This window comes from Schistocerca piceifrons, chromosome 9, assembly GCF_021461385.2.
Source record: "Schistocerca piceifrons isolate TAMUIC-IGC-003096 chromosome 9, iqSchPice1.1, whole genome shotgun sequence".
Classification (NCBI taxonomy): domain Eukaryota; kingdom Metazoa; phylum Arthropoda; class Insecta; order Orthoptera; family Acrididae; genus Schistocerca; species Schistocerca piceifrons.
In genome coordinates, this window is record NC_060146.1 from 145,531,560 (window position 1) to 145,548,130 (window position 16,571).

Genomic DNA, 16,571 nt, shown 5'->3' on the forward strand with positions numbered 1-16,571 from the left:
GGTATTGACTGTTTTTTGCCACTGTTGTATTTTACATACGATCAGAATCTCTTTGGGTTTTCTACCATACATTGAGACAATGTTTCATTGTGGAAACTATTAAAAGCATCTCGCATTCAAGTCCGTACTAAATTTCGAGCTTCCGTGAAACTTAACCAGTCTTGGGGATTTTGCGTTCTTCTGAATTTGGAATGCATTTTTCGTTGCCTCTGCAACAGTGTTCTGACATGTTTTGTGTACCATGGTGGATCAGTCCCGTCTCTTATTAACTTATGTGGTATGAATGTATTGCTGTCGATACTGTATCTTTGAATTTGAGCCATATCTGGTCTACACTTACATAATTAGCTTGGAAGGAATCGAGTCTCTCTCTTAGGAAGGCATCAAGAGAATTTTTATCTGCTGATTTACACAGATCTATTTTAAGTTTATTTTTAGAGGTTTTGGTTGATATGGTTTTGAGCCTCGCTACAACGACTTTGTGTTTGCTAATCCCTGTATCCGTCATTACGCTCTCAATTAGATCAGGCGGTGTTGTTCCCAGGCTTGGTATGAGAGCTGAAAGGCTTCAACTGGTAGGACCTTTAAAATGTCGGTCTCATTCTGTTGAATATTCTTCAGTGTCGAAAGATGACGTCCTTTCAACACATTTTTCAGATCTTTGAATAGGGGGCTGTGGAACAATAGGATTGCTTTTTGAGGTCCAACATTCCGTGTGGGAATCGGACGTATGACCTGGGGTATTGTCATGACGCAGCATCCACTTGTCTTCCCTTTCCCTGGGACTTTCAAGGACATTTTCGTAAAATAGTTCGTTGACAGTTTGTTCTCGAGGATCAAATCCTTTATGCGCGATACCCCTCCTCTCGAAAAAGTAAATCAGCATTGTTTTGATCTCTGATCTGGTCATCCGAGCTTCTTCTGTGTACGAGATCTCTTAGTGTGCCACTCCTCACTTTGCCCCTATGTCTCGGGATCGTACTCAGAAATTCAGGTTTCGTCACTTTTGACCACTTGACTAAACCATTCGTGGTCACTGGCAATCTGAGATCAACTCAGACGTTTCTTCGATTGTCTTTCAGCTCACTTTCTAAGTTTTTCGGCATGATTTTAGCACAGAGACTTGTGCGTAACTTCGGTCAAAATTTCATGTACGGTGAAAGTCTAAAAAATGGCTCTGAGCACTATGGGACTTAACTTCTGAGGTCATCAGTCCCCTAGAACTTAGAACTACTTAAACCTAACTAACCTAAGGACATCAATGCCCGAGGCAGGATTCGAACCTGCGAGCGTAGCGGTCACGCGGTTCAGACTGTAGTGCCTAGAACCGCTCGGCCACCCCGGTCGGCGGTGAAAGTCTCTTGTTTAGCAGGTCCTGACTGTTAAACGTGGGTCTGATGTCACAAGAGCTCGCGGATGTTCGAAATTATCGTCGGTTTCTGAAGCTGAAGGTTTAACGTACCTGCAACAAATAAAGCCTACGTTCGTCTGTGAAAATGGACTCGATAAGCAACCTGAGTTATCAGTAAACGGAAGCGAACCTGCGCAACACTGTGTGCATGTTGTATGAGTATCAGTTTCACTGTTATTTAAGCCCTCAGCAGACCGTTACATGAAAAACTTAAAACTAACATATGGATAATCTGTCTGCGTATCTGAATATGAAAAATTACAGGAACAAATGAACCTGTAACAATGAATACCTAAACTAACTGACTGCTTATTTGAATGAGAATTCACAAGTGATACAGAATCTGGCTTGTGCAACGGAATTATTGGATTAGAGACCACGACATGTTGTGGTGTGTCAGTCCCTCTGTTTTGGCCCTACGTTTTGCACTCACCTCTTTAGATGGCTGCCTTTTTCTAATTGGTTTACAGCAATTCGCAGCAGCATGCAGCAGCAGCGCTTAAAGCTTGTTACTAAGAACGAATTTAATACAAAGGTGTTTGCTTGGGTCGTGTTAACTACTAAATAACTTGAAAGAAGGGATTTAAAAAATTAAGTCTATTTAAAAACTACACAAATCATGATGACAAGTTTAATAATGGCGAAATGCCTGACAATGACCTTATAGTATCTATAATGGCTGAGTGCCAGATTAACAAATTATTTCAATTTCAAAGTTACATTTAACATTTGATAACCACAGCATATTTATGAATTATATGTGGAGAATAATTATCATTTGGAGGATAAGGAGGCTTCTTTAACTAACAAGCAACGCCCTCAGATTGTTACTAACTATATCTGAATGCTTACTTTATTTCCATAGAGAATCGCAGAATCTTACACAATGCAAGAAATAGCCTTAAGTTGGCTATATTGCTTTCGATACTGAATGTAATATTTAATCAGTGTAATGGAGAGTTCTGACACACTCCTTACAAAGGTGTCCCTGAGCGAGGTTTATCTTCAACGTGTTCTCGACCTTCTAAAAATGCGAAAAACTTCTACCCTTGATTAGCAATGTTCCGCATAGACCTGTCTCAATTTTTCAAAGGTCACCCTTGCGGATTCCCCAAAGTTTAACTCAAAACTTGACAGCACAGTGTTGCTTTAAATTCCGCTATTCCATTTTCGTAACACACGACAAAAACACAGATTCACTGATGACGCGCTCAGAAATGACTGTACGAAGCTGAAAGTCGGACTGAGCTTTTGAATGAACACACCGGTCAGCACAACACAGTATTGTCAGATCGCTCACAGAGTTGTCAATTTCATTAACTTTTCTCAGACGCCACGTATACCACTGAATGTACCTGCAATATTGTATCATTGTACGACACATAGTTCGTGTCATATTACGTCATAAACTCAGATGCGTGAGAAACGGGCGCATCATTCATGACGTATAAATTTATTATTACTAACACAATGAACCGATTACTTAGGAATTTGGTGAAGAGGTAGCTTGAACCCTGAGGAAGAATACAGGCTACTTCAGAAAGTGTGTAGTACAGGGTGTCCCAAAAAGAATGACCGGATTTTAACTTGTAATAATGCTGAGACAAATGTCACTAGGTAACTGAAACAGAGCCTGATGTAATCGGCATGGTCTAGAGTTTTAGAAAAAAATCCGCTACATTTCGCTACGAGCGGTGACCTGGATCGTGCAGCCAGTCTCGCGCAATATGGCGTCCGCGCAACGGAAGGCGTGTTGTGTTATTGAATTTAGTCGTACTCAATCAGAGCTCGCAGTTCAGCGGGCGTTTCATATTCGATTTCGAGTTAAACCACCATCACCAAAGAACATTCGACGGTGGTATAAACAGTTTGAAGAAACAGAGTGCCTCTGTAAAGGCAAAAGTCGTGACCGGCCACGCGTTCCTGGACAAACAGTGGAACAAATCCGACAGCATTTGAGCGGAGCCCCAGCAAGTCTACGCATCGTGACTCTGACAATTTCATCTATCTGCAAGATGGGGCACCACCGCAATGGCACAACAACGTGCACAGTTTGCTCAATGCCAACGTGCCTCAACGTTGAATAGGGCGTGCAGGACTGTGAGACCAGGCTTTAGACTCTTGGCACTCCTAGGCCCCTGACTTAACACCATGTGATTTCTTGCTGTGGGGATATGTTAAACAATGTATTTACGTTCCTCCCTTGTCTCATGACATTGATGAACTAAAAACCAGAATATCAGCTGCTGTAGCTTCAGTGACAGAAGACATCTTACGCTCAGTTTGGGATGACTTCGGCTATCGGCTTGATGTCGTCCGTGCAGCCAATGGAGGACATATTGAACATTTATGATGGATTTTTATAAACATCCGTCTTTTCTGAGTAATCTAGTATGTGTTAGGCGCTTCTTCCTAATAAATAATTATATTTAAAATCGGGTCATTCTTTTTGGGACACCCTGTAGAAGGTACTTATTGATCTGAAGAATATTAAGCGAATTAAGGAAAAATATTTACTTTTTGACTTTTGAACATCATCATATTTCTGAAAATGCTTTTATTGGATGATGTGTGCTATGTTATAGAATTAAAAGTAGTAATAACAGTGCTTATGCAAACTTCAGTGTGTTTAACCCGTACTTCCACAATTCTTCAGTAGCATAGATACACACCCCTGCCCATGCCCCTCTGTATGCGCCACCGAACAGCAGTAATGGACACTGCGATGCATCATGCATTGTGACAGCTTGTGAGGGCGGAGAGTGGGGATGACATAATGAGTTATGTTTACCAAAACAGGCAGACAAGTGTGGGTAGCTGACGTTTCTATACGTACAGTAGCTTGCTTGCTCACCGTCACTCATCAAAACAAAGCTACTTTCACATGAGCGCAGCCACAGCTGACAACTACTAGGCACTATTACAGTGGGTACATATATTTTCAACAACAGTTCACAACGCCCATTCGCGCATGATGTAGTAATGTCTCAGCAGAAGAAACAGTAATCAGGACAAAAGATCGAAACACATGCATTAATTAATTTTTCATAACTGAGACGTAGACATCCTCGGTGTAGCAAAGCAGCTTAAACCACTTAACAAAGGCAAGGCTTCCGGTCCAGATGGTATACCAGGCAGGTCCCTTTCGGAGTATGCAGATGCAATAGCTCCATATTTAGCAATTATATGCAATGGCTCGCTCACAGAAAGATCCGTATCTAAAGACCGGTAAGTGGCTCAAGTCACACCAATACCCAAAAAGGGAAATAGGGGTAACCCGCTGAATTACAGGCCCATATCAAAGCCAACCTCGGGGAAGATCAGTTTGGATTCCGTAGAAACACTGGAACACGTGAGGCAATACTGACATTACGACTTATCTTAGAAGAAAGATTAAGGAAAGGCAAACCTACGTTTCTAGCATTCGTAGACGTAGAGAAAGCTTTTGACAATGTTGACTGGAATACTCTCTTTCAAATTCTAAAGGTGGCAGGGGTAAAATACAGGGAGCGAAAGGCTATTTACAATTTGTACAGAAACCAGATGGCAGTTATAAGAGTCGAGGGACATGAAAGGGAAGCAGTGGTTGGGAAGGGAGTAAGACAGGGTTGTAGCCTGTCCCCGATGTTGTTCAATCTGTATATTGAGCAAGCAGTAAAGGAAACAAAAGAAAAGTTCGAAGTAGGTATTAAAATTCATGGAGAAGAAATAAAAACTTTGAGGTTCGCCGATGACATTGTAATTCTGTCAGAGACAGCAAAGGACCTGGAAGAGCAGTTGAATGGAATGGACAGTGTCTTGAAAGGAGGATATAAGATGAACATCAACAAAAGCAAAACAAGGATAATGGAATGTAGTCGAATTAAGTCGGGTGATGCTGAGGGAATTAGATTAGGAAATGAGGCACTTAAAGTAGTAAAGGAGTTTTGCTATTTGGGGAGCAAAATAACTGATGATGGTCGATGTAGAGAGGATATAAAATGTAGGCTGGCAATGGCAAGGAAAACGTTTCTGAAGAAGAGAAATTTGTTAACATCCAGTATTGATTTAAGTGTCAGGAAGTCATTTCTGAAAGTATTCGTATGGAGTGTAGCCATGTATGGAAGTGAAACATGGACGATAAATAGTTTGGACAAGAAGAGAATAGAAGCTTTCGAAATGTGGTGCTACAGAAGAATGCTGAAGATTAGATGGGTAGATCACATAACTAATGAGGAAGTATTGAATAGGATTGGGGAGAAGAGAAGTTTGTGGCACAATTTGACCAGAAGAAGGGATCGGTTGGTAGGACATGTTCTGAGGCATCAAGGGATCACCAATTTAGTGTTGGAGGGCAGCGTGGAGGGTAAAAATCGTAGGGGGAGACCAAGAGATGAATACACTAAGCAGATTCAGAAGGATGTAGGTTGCAGTAGGTACTGGGAGATGAAGAAGCTTGCACACGATAGAGTAGCATGGAGAGCTGCATCAAACCAGTCTCAGGACTGAAGACCACAACCACAAACATCACTAAGTTCGATTTGCAGTAGGATTTTGGAACATATACTGTAGTCGAACATTATGAAGTACCTGGAAGAAAACGATTTACTGACACACAGTCAGCACGGATTCTGAAAATATCGTTCCTACGGAACACAACTAGCTCCTTATGAAATGATGAGTGCTATCGACAGCGGATGTCAAATTGTCTCCATATTTTTAGATTTTCAGAAGGCTTTCGACACCGTTCCTCACAAGCGTCTTCTAACCAAACTGTGTGCCTATGAAATATCGCCTCAGTTTCCTGTCAGAAAGGTCACAGTTCCTAGTAATAGACGGAAAGTGATCGAGTAAAACAGAAGTAATATCCGGCGTTCCCCAAGGAAGTATAAGCCCTCTATTGTTCATGATCCATATTAACGACATAGGAGACAATCTGAGTAGCTCTCTTAGATTATTTGCAGATGATGCTGTCATTTACCGTCTTGTAAAGTCATCAGATGACCAAAACAAATTACAAAATGATTTAGATAAGATATATGTGTGGTGCGAAAAGTGGCAATTGACCCTGAATAAAGAAAAGTGTGAAGTTGTTCACATGACTACTAAAAGAAATCCGATAAATTTCGATTACGCGATAAGTCACACAAATCTGAAGGCTGTAAATTAAACTAAATACTTAGGGGTTACAATTACAAACAACAATGACATAGATAAATAATAGAGCAAACCAAAGACTACGATTCATTGGGAGAACACTTAGAAGGTGCAACAGACCTACTAAAGGGACTGCTTACACTACACTTGTCCGCCCTATTCTGGAGTATTGTTGTGCGGTGTGGAATCCATAACAGGTGGGACTGACGGATGACATCGAAAATGTTCAAAGAAGGGCGGCTCGTTTTGTATTATCGCGAAATAGGAGAGAGAGTGCCACAGACATGATGCGTGAATTGGAGTGGCAATCATTAAAACAAATGCGTTTTTGTTGCGACGGGACCTTCTCATGAAATTTCAATCACCAGTTTTCTCCTCCGATTGCGAGAACATACTGTTGGCGCTCACTTACATAAGGAGAAATGATCATCACGTAAAAATAAGAGAAATCAAGAGCTTCGTTTTTCCCGAGCGCCGTTCGAGAGTGGAACGGTAGAGAGACAGCTTGAAGGTGGTTCATTGAACCCTCTGAGGGGCATTTAATTATGAATAGCACAGTAATCACGTAGATGTTGATGAGATACTGCCAAATAGATGCATGCAAATTTGTAGGTGTTTTTATACTAATTTACTATCGATCATTGGTTGGTGATTGGCCTATACTAAATGGGTTCACCTCAATCATGCAGAACCGGAACTGGACCCGAAACTAGGGGAATATCAAGGTGGATTTCGAAAGAATACGTCAAGCAACGAACAGATGTGGAATCTAAAAACTATTCTGCAGTTGAGGCAGCTGTGAAACAAAGATACAGTATTTACGTTTATAGATCTCAAGTAAGTGTATGACCCCAGTGACAGAAAATCCCTTATCAATAGTACGAAGAGGTTCGGTTTAGATTCAAAAACTGCAGACATTATCCAAGACATTATCCAAGTTATATGCAGAATTGTGCATAAACTTTGAGACAAAAACAGGCATGGGACTGATGGATGGACTTTAACCTTTGCTTTTAAAGTAAGCAATGGTGAAGGTAATTAAAGATCGGAGAACGTACGACACGAAATGCATTATAGAGGGAATCCAAAAAAAGTAACATAGTTGAAGACTTTCTGGCGTAAAGAAACTAATTACTCTAGCATAAAAAATCGGTTTATAATTTTCTTTCGAAATGACATGATTTATAACAAACTTTAAAATCCAACCACACAAGTTGCTGATCAACCAAAGCAAAATTATAAATTATTACTTTATTATCATTACTATTATCACATTTCAATTTTGTTTTGGTTGGTCAGTAACTCGTATGGTCGGGTTTTAAGTTTGTTATAAATTACGTCTTTTGGAAAGAAAATTATAAACCGTTTTTACATGCTAGAGTATTTAGATTTTTTATTTGTATTTTGGCATTTACTGATGTGTGTATTATCAAGGGAATATCATCTCTGTGTAATAATAATAATAATAATAATAAGTGATAGTAATAATGCTAGTAAGATTGTTCTGCAATTTACCAGTCATCATTTGTACCGGTATTAATTAGTTCCCTTGAAGTATTCACGTCAGCATGGGACCGTGTCTGCATGTGCGACTTTGGCATGTGGGGCTCAGGGTTCGAATCTTGCGTATGGCAGGCAGTATTTTTTTTCATTGCGGTAGGCAGTTACATATTTACACTGACGTAAAATTTAATATTTCATGTACCGGTCACCTAGTCTCCGCTGGTTTATTTCAAAGTATAGTACAACAACCACGTAGCCGTATTGCGTCCAAAGTAAATAAGTACAAGCTTCTGAATTTCGTCGTTATCAGTAAATACATAATGTCTGTAAAGGAAAATAGAAAGAGGCGAGAGGAAAGAAAGACAAAATAAGATTGTTGGTTGCAGAGAGGACAGTAATTTCGTCACTTCTACGTTTATATGGGACCCCGTTTACAATAGGTATTCGAAACGTGCACCGTTGTGCAGCGATGTGCATCACTGCCCACTACCGGCGGTGGATGATCGACAAGCTCAACCGCTTCTCATACAGCGAGGGACGTTATCTGGTGACGCCACATGTTCAAAATTTGTCATACACTTATGGGGTATTTCCCAACATAAGCGGTCCGTGTCTTTTACATTAAATCACTTGTTGCAGCCGCGTCTAAGTCGCCCGCTTCCCATACAGCGAGGTATGTTATCTGGTGACGTCACATGTTCAACATTTGTCATACACTTATGAGGTATTTCCTGACATTAGCGGTCCTATGTCTCTTATATTAAAGCACTTGTCGTAGCCGTGTCTAGGTCGCTTCGCGTATTTTCAAATGTTAATAAGAATTGGCCATGTCGTACGTCAGACAGTGCTACATTTCAGTGCGTATGCACGACAATATATGAACACTTGTGTTAGTACAGTTAGGCCGCGAGCACGTAGCTCTCAGGGAAAGGAGAAAAATAGAGTATTTATGTGTTTTTATTTCTTTCAAGAAACTTGCGAACAGTTTCAACATGAAAGAGGAAAGCCTTAAGGTAAACGGATCCTGGCTTTCCGTACTGGAGCGAACGACCGTCGTAGGTAGCAAGAGGAGAACCGCACCGGAAATGACCGCGGAGAAGCCCTCGGACGTTGGCGCGCCAGGTACATGTAGTCTGCGGCCACGAGCTCGGCTCCAGTTCACCACCGGCAATGGAGGGTGAATCTTTGACAACGCCAGCCACTCGTGCTGGCGAAACATCAGTAATTACTTTTGAATGCATTATGGGAACAGCAGTGATCAATGTCTTGTAAATAATTACTATTAAAAACAGTCTTGATCACAATTTATTTTATAAGGTGACCGGTTTCGACCACTGCTGTGGTCATCTTCAGACCATTGAGTGGAAACCCCTTTCTGTTGGAGAATCAATTCTCCAACAGAAAGGGGTTTCCACTCAATGGTCTGAAGATGACCACAGCAGTGGTCGAAACCGGTCACCTTATAAAATAAATTGTGATCAAGACTGTTTTTAATAGTAATTATTTAATTAGAAACATCAGTAAAATCATTAGATGAACGTCGGCGGAAAAACCCGAGACAGAAGCGAATAGGCAGTTTGTTAAAAGTTTTTTTTTTTTAGATGGCCGCATCTAAAATTTTTATGTTTTCTTACAGGTCATCATTCGTCTTCCAAAATATTATAAATACATTATACCCCCCTACAAACTACCGTATAGGCGCCCATGGCCTTTGAAGCCGCTCTATGTCCCACCGCAGCCGAATGCTGGAAATTTCTTCCGTCATATCTTCAATCTACTTGTTATTAGTTTCACATATAGCTTCTAAGATTAATACCTCGGTAATTATCTCACACAGCGAAATCAATATGAACTGCCATCCCCCACACCTCGCGAAATCAGTGTGAGCTGCCATCCCCTTGCCTCTATTGGCGTTGATGGGTACGGTATTGAGAGCTGCGAACCATTCCACTGAGCACTCTGTGTGCATGGTAGAGCTGAGTGGACCGACGTCCACCTTGAGAATCGCGCCTCTGCAGAATGTCGAGTGAGGGCGTCAGAAATGCCCTCCACCGGTGCTCCACGTCCGCATGCGTGATGAGCCGCTTGCGGCTCGTGGGAAATCCTCAGCTGAGGACGCAGCGTCGGAACCTGCCCGTGCATTTAGGCCCCGCTCGTGTCTTGGGGGACAGAGCAGCGTGCGGCGACCTATTATCATCCGGCTATTATAAAATTTCCGAGTGAATCACCGCGTCGCCACACCCATCAACCCCCCCTCCTCCCTCTCGCCCCTCCCGTTATGCCGCCACCCCTCGCGGTGACCATTTTGCACCCCTCCCTCTCCCCGCCCCTCCCCTCTCCCCGTGATTCTCTGCCCCAGAGCCCCAGGCGCCATTATAAAGTGCCACGGAGCGAGAAAATTGCTGACAATAGCTGAGCTGTCTGTGCTTTCCGTTCCGTCTCCCCCCTCCCACCCCCATTACTCCACGTGGCTGAACACGTGGGGGTTAGGGGGGAGGGGGGAGGATCCAGCCCCTGGAGAGTTCGTCCCCGAACGCCAGTATTGGGCAACTGTTGACAGTTCTCGTTATTCCAAAGGAAGGCCTTCGCATAAAAGCACAAAAGCACACACACACACACACACACACACACACACACACACACACTTCTGTACATTCTGACACCCAACACCTGGATTTCCAATACAGCCTTATACTGTTGTCCGTCACCGCTAAAACTGTTGCACGTAATGTAAATGACAGTGCAAGGTAGCACTCAAGAACACTGATTCTCAATTAGTAAACAACCTGATACCATGTGTACTTTTTCGTCAGTCTGCTACTGTAAGACATTTCGCTTTTCCACATTCAGCTATAATCCAATGTTTTCTTTTATTTACGTTAGGGATTGAATACCCACGAAATTAAGATGGCCCATGAAATCTTCTTTATTCGGATTTATTGCTAGTTTCAGCAAACAATCTAGCCATCTTCAGATCTCAGACGGAAAACAGATTTTTTCTCATGTTAGCATTATACGTGAACTTATAGAATTACACATATATTGTACCGGGGTTCAAAAGTATATACACGCAACAATTACGGAATACATACCATATATCATTCTTGATTAATGTTGGTGCTATTGCGGCTTCACACATCGTTAAAACTTTTCTCAAAATGAAAACATCCATACATGACAAAATTAAAAACAGTTTTTCATCGTTCGTGCCCAGTGTAAACGAACGATGGTCAAAAAACTGAAAATATGCATTAATATATAGTGTAAGTAGGCTGTTTAGGTTTTTATGTTGGTAACGCCACCTAGCGCTCGGAATGAAAATCACTGACTGTACTGTGTGCAGTCTGTGGCTGGTTTGCATTGTTGGAATATTCGCTATTGTAGTGCTGGGCAGCTGGACGTGAACAGTGCGCAGTGTTGGGCAGTTGGAGGTGAGCCGGCAGCAGTGGTGGATGTGGGGAGAGAGATGGCGGAATTTTGAGAGCGGACGATCGGGACGTGTGTCCATCAGAGACGGTAAATTTGTAATACTGGATATCATGAATTGATATATATATATATATGATAACTTTTGAACACTATTAAGGTAAATACATTGTTTGTTCTCTATCACAATCTTTCATTTGCTAACTATGCCTATCATTAGTTAGTGCCTTCAGTAGTTTGAATCTTTTATTCAGCTGCCAGTATTGGCGCACGCTGTAGTTTGAGTAACGAAAATTTTCGTGAGGTAAGTGATTCATGAAAGGTATAGGTAATTGTCAGTCAGGGCCATTCTTTTGTGGGGATTACTGAAATTCAGATTGCGTTGCGCTAAAAATATTGTGTGTCAGTTTAGTGCTGATCAGAATAAGTAAAGAGAGAAATGTCTGAGTACGTTCAGTTTTGCTCAGCTGTTTGAAAATCAAATAACGTAAGAGGTTTACCAGGACAGTAATTTATAATTTTCTAAGGGAACGTTTCAATAGAAGAGGTACTGAAAATAAAACAATATCTGAATAACGAATAGTCCGTTAAAGTGACTAAATGTAAAACATATGGCCCAAATATTAATCAAGAATGTTTTGTGGTATGAAATCTGTAATTAATTCGTGTGCATACTCTTGTATCTTGCTACATTATTATGTGCAGTTCTGTAAGCTGTTGTATGTTGCTAATATGAGAAAAAAATTTAATTTACATCCTGGATTGTTAGCCGAAGCCATTGTTAGATTCCAATTGAAGAGGATTTCATAGGTGATGTTGACATTTAATATAAATAAAATAAATGTTTTATATTTATTTTGCACTAATCTACACCTACGTCATACTCAGCAAGCTACCTAATGGTGCGTGTCGGAGGATACCTTTTGTAGCACTATCTAAGTCCTCCAACCTTGTTCCATCCGCGAATAGTGCGTGGGAAGAATGACTGTCGGTAAGCCACTGTATTGGCTCTAATTTCTCGAATTTTCTCCTCGCGGTCACCACCTGAGACGTACGTGGGGGCAAGTAATATGTTGTCCGACTTTTCTCGGAAAGTGCTCTCTCGAAATTTCAGTATCAAATCTCTCCGTGGTGCACAGCGCCTCTCTTGTAATGTCTGGCAATGCAGTTTGTTGAGCTCTCCGTAACGCTCTCGCGCAGGTTAAACGATCTCGCGACTAATGTTCTTATAACAGTTTGAACTGTTAGTAATAGCTACACTTAAATAAAAGACACACATTGTTACAATAGCTTTTGAATGAAGTTTGACGAAATTTTAAAAAAATGTTTAAATGTAAAGAGCAACATTAAATCTTTGTGTAAAATGTGAATGCTAAGCCTGGGATGAATTTAGATGTAAAATTATCAGTATAACTACGTTAGTTACATTTCGATATCAATAAAGAGTTGTATAGGGTGGATATAATTAAACTTTCGCTACTGAGAGGGCCCCCATGAAAAATGAGTGACTGTACAACAATGAAAGACTGTGGAAACATTTATAAGGACATGCGGAAGAGAAATAACGTATAAACCACTGAAAGAGACACATTTTTAATTTCCACGTGAGAGGTGTAACATTTGTTGTGTACCATGTTTACGTTCGACGTTACAAACGTTGCCCAATGTGACGAACATCTGCATCCACGATATCACGGAAGCGCACGATAAATTGCTCTACTGCTGCCCGAAGCATCTCAGGTGGGATGGACCACGGAATGTTCGACTGTCGTGACACAGCTAATGCACTGTTTGAACATCGCACACTGTATCGAGCATTCTCAGCTATGGCAACGGTAACTTCTTCAACAATTTGTGGCGCAGTTGGCTATCGCGCTCGCCCCAGGAACAATTCCCAAATCGCCAGTTAATTCCAACTTCCGCATCATGTTCTTCAATCCCGGTGCAAAAGAGGACCTCTCTGTATTCTTTTAATGTGTCGACACTCGCGAAGAGCAGTAGTAATATTGCTGTTCTTTGATAAAACAGTTTTACAAGCAAAGCCTTGCTCACCCCGTCCAGACCCACGTTGGCTGTCTGCATCTGTGATGCACACTGATTCTTGTGTTTCAACCCAAGTTGCCGTACCAGTAGCGGCGCCTAACGGCAAGTCATGGTACCAACACTACTAACAACGCAAATCATGCAGTGCACAGTCCCATAAATTGGACGCACACATAGTAAATAGTTTTCGGTCCACCCTGTACTTTCAAACAATGAGATTGAGACTTATTCACACAGAACACGGCGAAAAGTTAATAATCCATCGTCAGCATTAATTGTATCTAAAGTTGTTAACTGCATAATATGTTTCTCTAATATTATTTACAAAATTTACAAATAGCTCACGCGCATTTAACAGGTGTGCTGTATTTGATGAACATATCTGAAGAACAATGACGCTCAAAGCTTTTACAAGACCAATAATAGACAACGCAGCACCAGTCTACGTAGCAAATGAAACAGATATCCTGAGAACACTTCCGACGGGAAGAAGGAATCAAAGTAGCTGGTAGAATAGGACCAAGAACAAGAAACATCAGTTTCCACGAACACGCAAACGTAACACCGCCACAGAAACACTGGATCCAACTCACAGCTGAAGTAAGAGGAGAAGACAGCCGAACAACAAAATGAAACCATCACCACTGTAAATTTTCTTGCCTTCACATACTCAACATCAGCAAATACTATTCAGATTAAAGACAAATATGACCCCCTAAAGACTGAAAAAGTAAACAGGAAACGTGCACCTTGGGTAACTAAAGAACCGAAACAGCTCATGAATCTCAAACACGCTACACATATGGCATACAAACCATGCCACACGTCTGAAAATCATATTACTTAAAAGCGGAACAGAGTCACGCAAGCTGTGAAAAATGCGAAACTCAGTCATGCCCGTATATTAACCGACAACAGAAATAGACCAGCTGTCTTGTAAAAAATCCTGCGTGGCCTTGGAACAGGTAGAGTAAAAGCTACAACTGATTCCATTGTCGCAGCGGATAAACTGAACCGGTACTTCACATTAGGTACAACCAAAATTGAATCACAAACAAAAAAGAGATTATTTGATTACTTCACTCAGGTAAACGATTATAGTCACGAAAAATTCTATCTACAGGATGTTACTTGCAAAACCATCAAAGAAGCCATCATGCGTATCAGATCAGCATCTACTGGACACGATGCCACCACATTCCAAAACGATGAGGCTTATTACTCACACACTACTGCCCTCTATAATAGATATAATCAACCACTACTTAACTACAAGTGGTTTCCATGAAGCTTGGAAACAGGGACTAGTTAAGCCCTTACCTAAAAGGACGTTGCTACAGCACCCTCTGTCTACGCTATCCAAGGTCTTCCAATATACAGTCCACGATCATCTAACAAACTACCTAGCTACAATCAATCTACTAGACGAATACCAATCAAGCTTCTGAAAAGATCGCAGCACAACATCTGGCTTAATAAACGTAACAGATGACCTGAAGCTTGCCACGGATGCACAAGAGGCAACTATCGTATGCTCCTTAGACTTCAGTAAAGCCTTTGACAATGTCGACTACGACATTTTACTGGCCAAACTTATCCAAAATTCAAATGGCTCTGAGCACCATGGGACTTAACTGCTGAGGTCATCAGCCCCCTAGAACGTAGAACTACTTAAACCTAACTAACCTAAAGACATCACACACATCCATGCCCGAGGCAGGATTCGAACCTGCGACCGTAGCGGTCGCACGTAATAATATGAGTTCGAAAAAACGAACTATACGTTTAAATGGTTTATCGTTAATTATGAGACCTAGTTTGTATAAAAATAAGCACAAATGCAAAACATGAAGTACACAAACTTCGTAAGCTTTTACATCGTACATTACAAATGTACTTTTGACCATATATCAGTTCCATTTTACAAAGTTAACAAAAGAAAAGAAAATCACTCAAAACAGTCGTTACACACGTCAGAACAATGATCTGGGCATACCCAATTAGGACACTTTCAGCACGATCTTCTCGTAGTTTTATTTTTCACTCGACCACAGTTCTGGCATCTTCCCCTTACACCTGGTGGCCGGTGTTCATTTTGACTGAATTTTGGTACTTCTCTCTTGAGTAAAAGAGCACCTCTTTTCCTAATTTCGACTGGCACCTGAGGATTTTCGACGCATCATTGTATTTGGGGTGAAATCAGCTCCCTGCTAAATGATTCTACAAAATCATCTCGTTTGCCTGCTTTATAGCCATCATTCACTGAGTTTATGCACTGCGCGTTTATCCCAGACAAGTTCAGAAGAACGAAGAAAACAACGGTAGGCCATTTCCTTGTGTTCCTCGCCACCGAATAGTTTGCGCAAAGCTGTTCCACTACAGCAACACCAACTTTTGTCTTATTTTAAACAACTTTTGTCTTATTCTAAAAAGTGACTATTTCGGGTTTTCTTTTGTCTCCAGTAGATACCTCAATTAAATCATCCTCGCGCATTGGAGATACCTGAATAATGGATTTGTTTTTTCCTTGGGTGTACGAAACAAGAGTCTTACTTTTTTAAAAAATCAAAAACAGAAGTACTCAGATGCTTCTTTTTATTTGGTAGGAACTCTTTTGGCAGCTCCTTTTTATTTAATTTTTCAGGGTCCCAACATAAATAATATTTATTTCAAGTAATGCTTCTACCAGAGGAATACTGAAAAACCAATTATCACGAGTAATATTCCTGTTAGAGCTATAGATTGATTTGGCAAAGCGAAGGACAACATCTTCTCCGGCGTTGCTGACTAAATAAGGCCCTGGTTCCTGTTTTCCACAGAAAACTTCTAAATTCATCGTGTGCATCTTTCTAAAATCTACAAGTGTGAATACCTTTATTCCGTATTTGACAGGTTTGCTTGGAATAAACTGCCGGAAGGAACACTTCCCCCTAAAAGGAAGCAGTTGTTCATCAGCCGTGAGGTATTCGCCTGGTGTGAAATAACGCTGAAAATTCTTTATAAATTGTTCCATAAGCTCCCGAATTGGCGCTAGCTTGTCTGATTTTCTTCT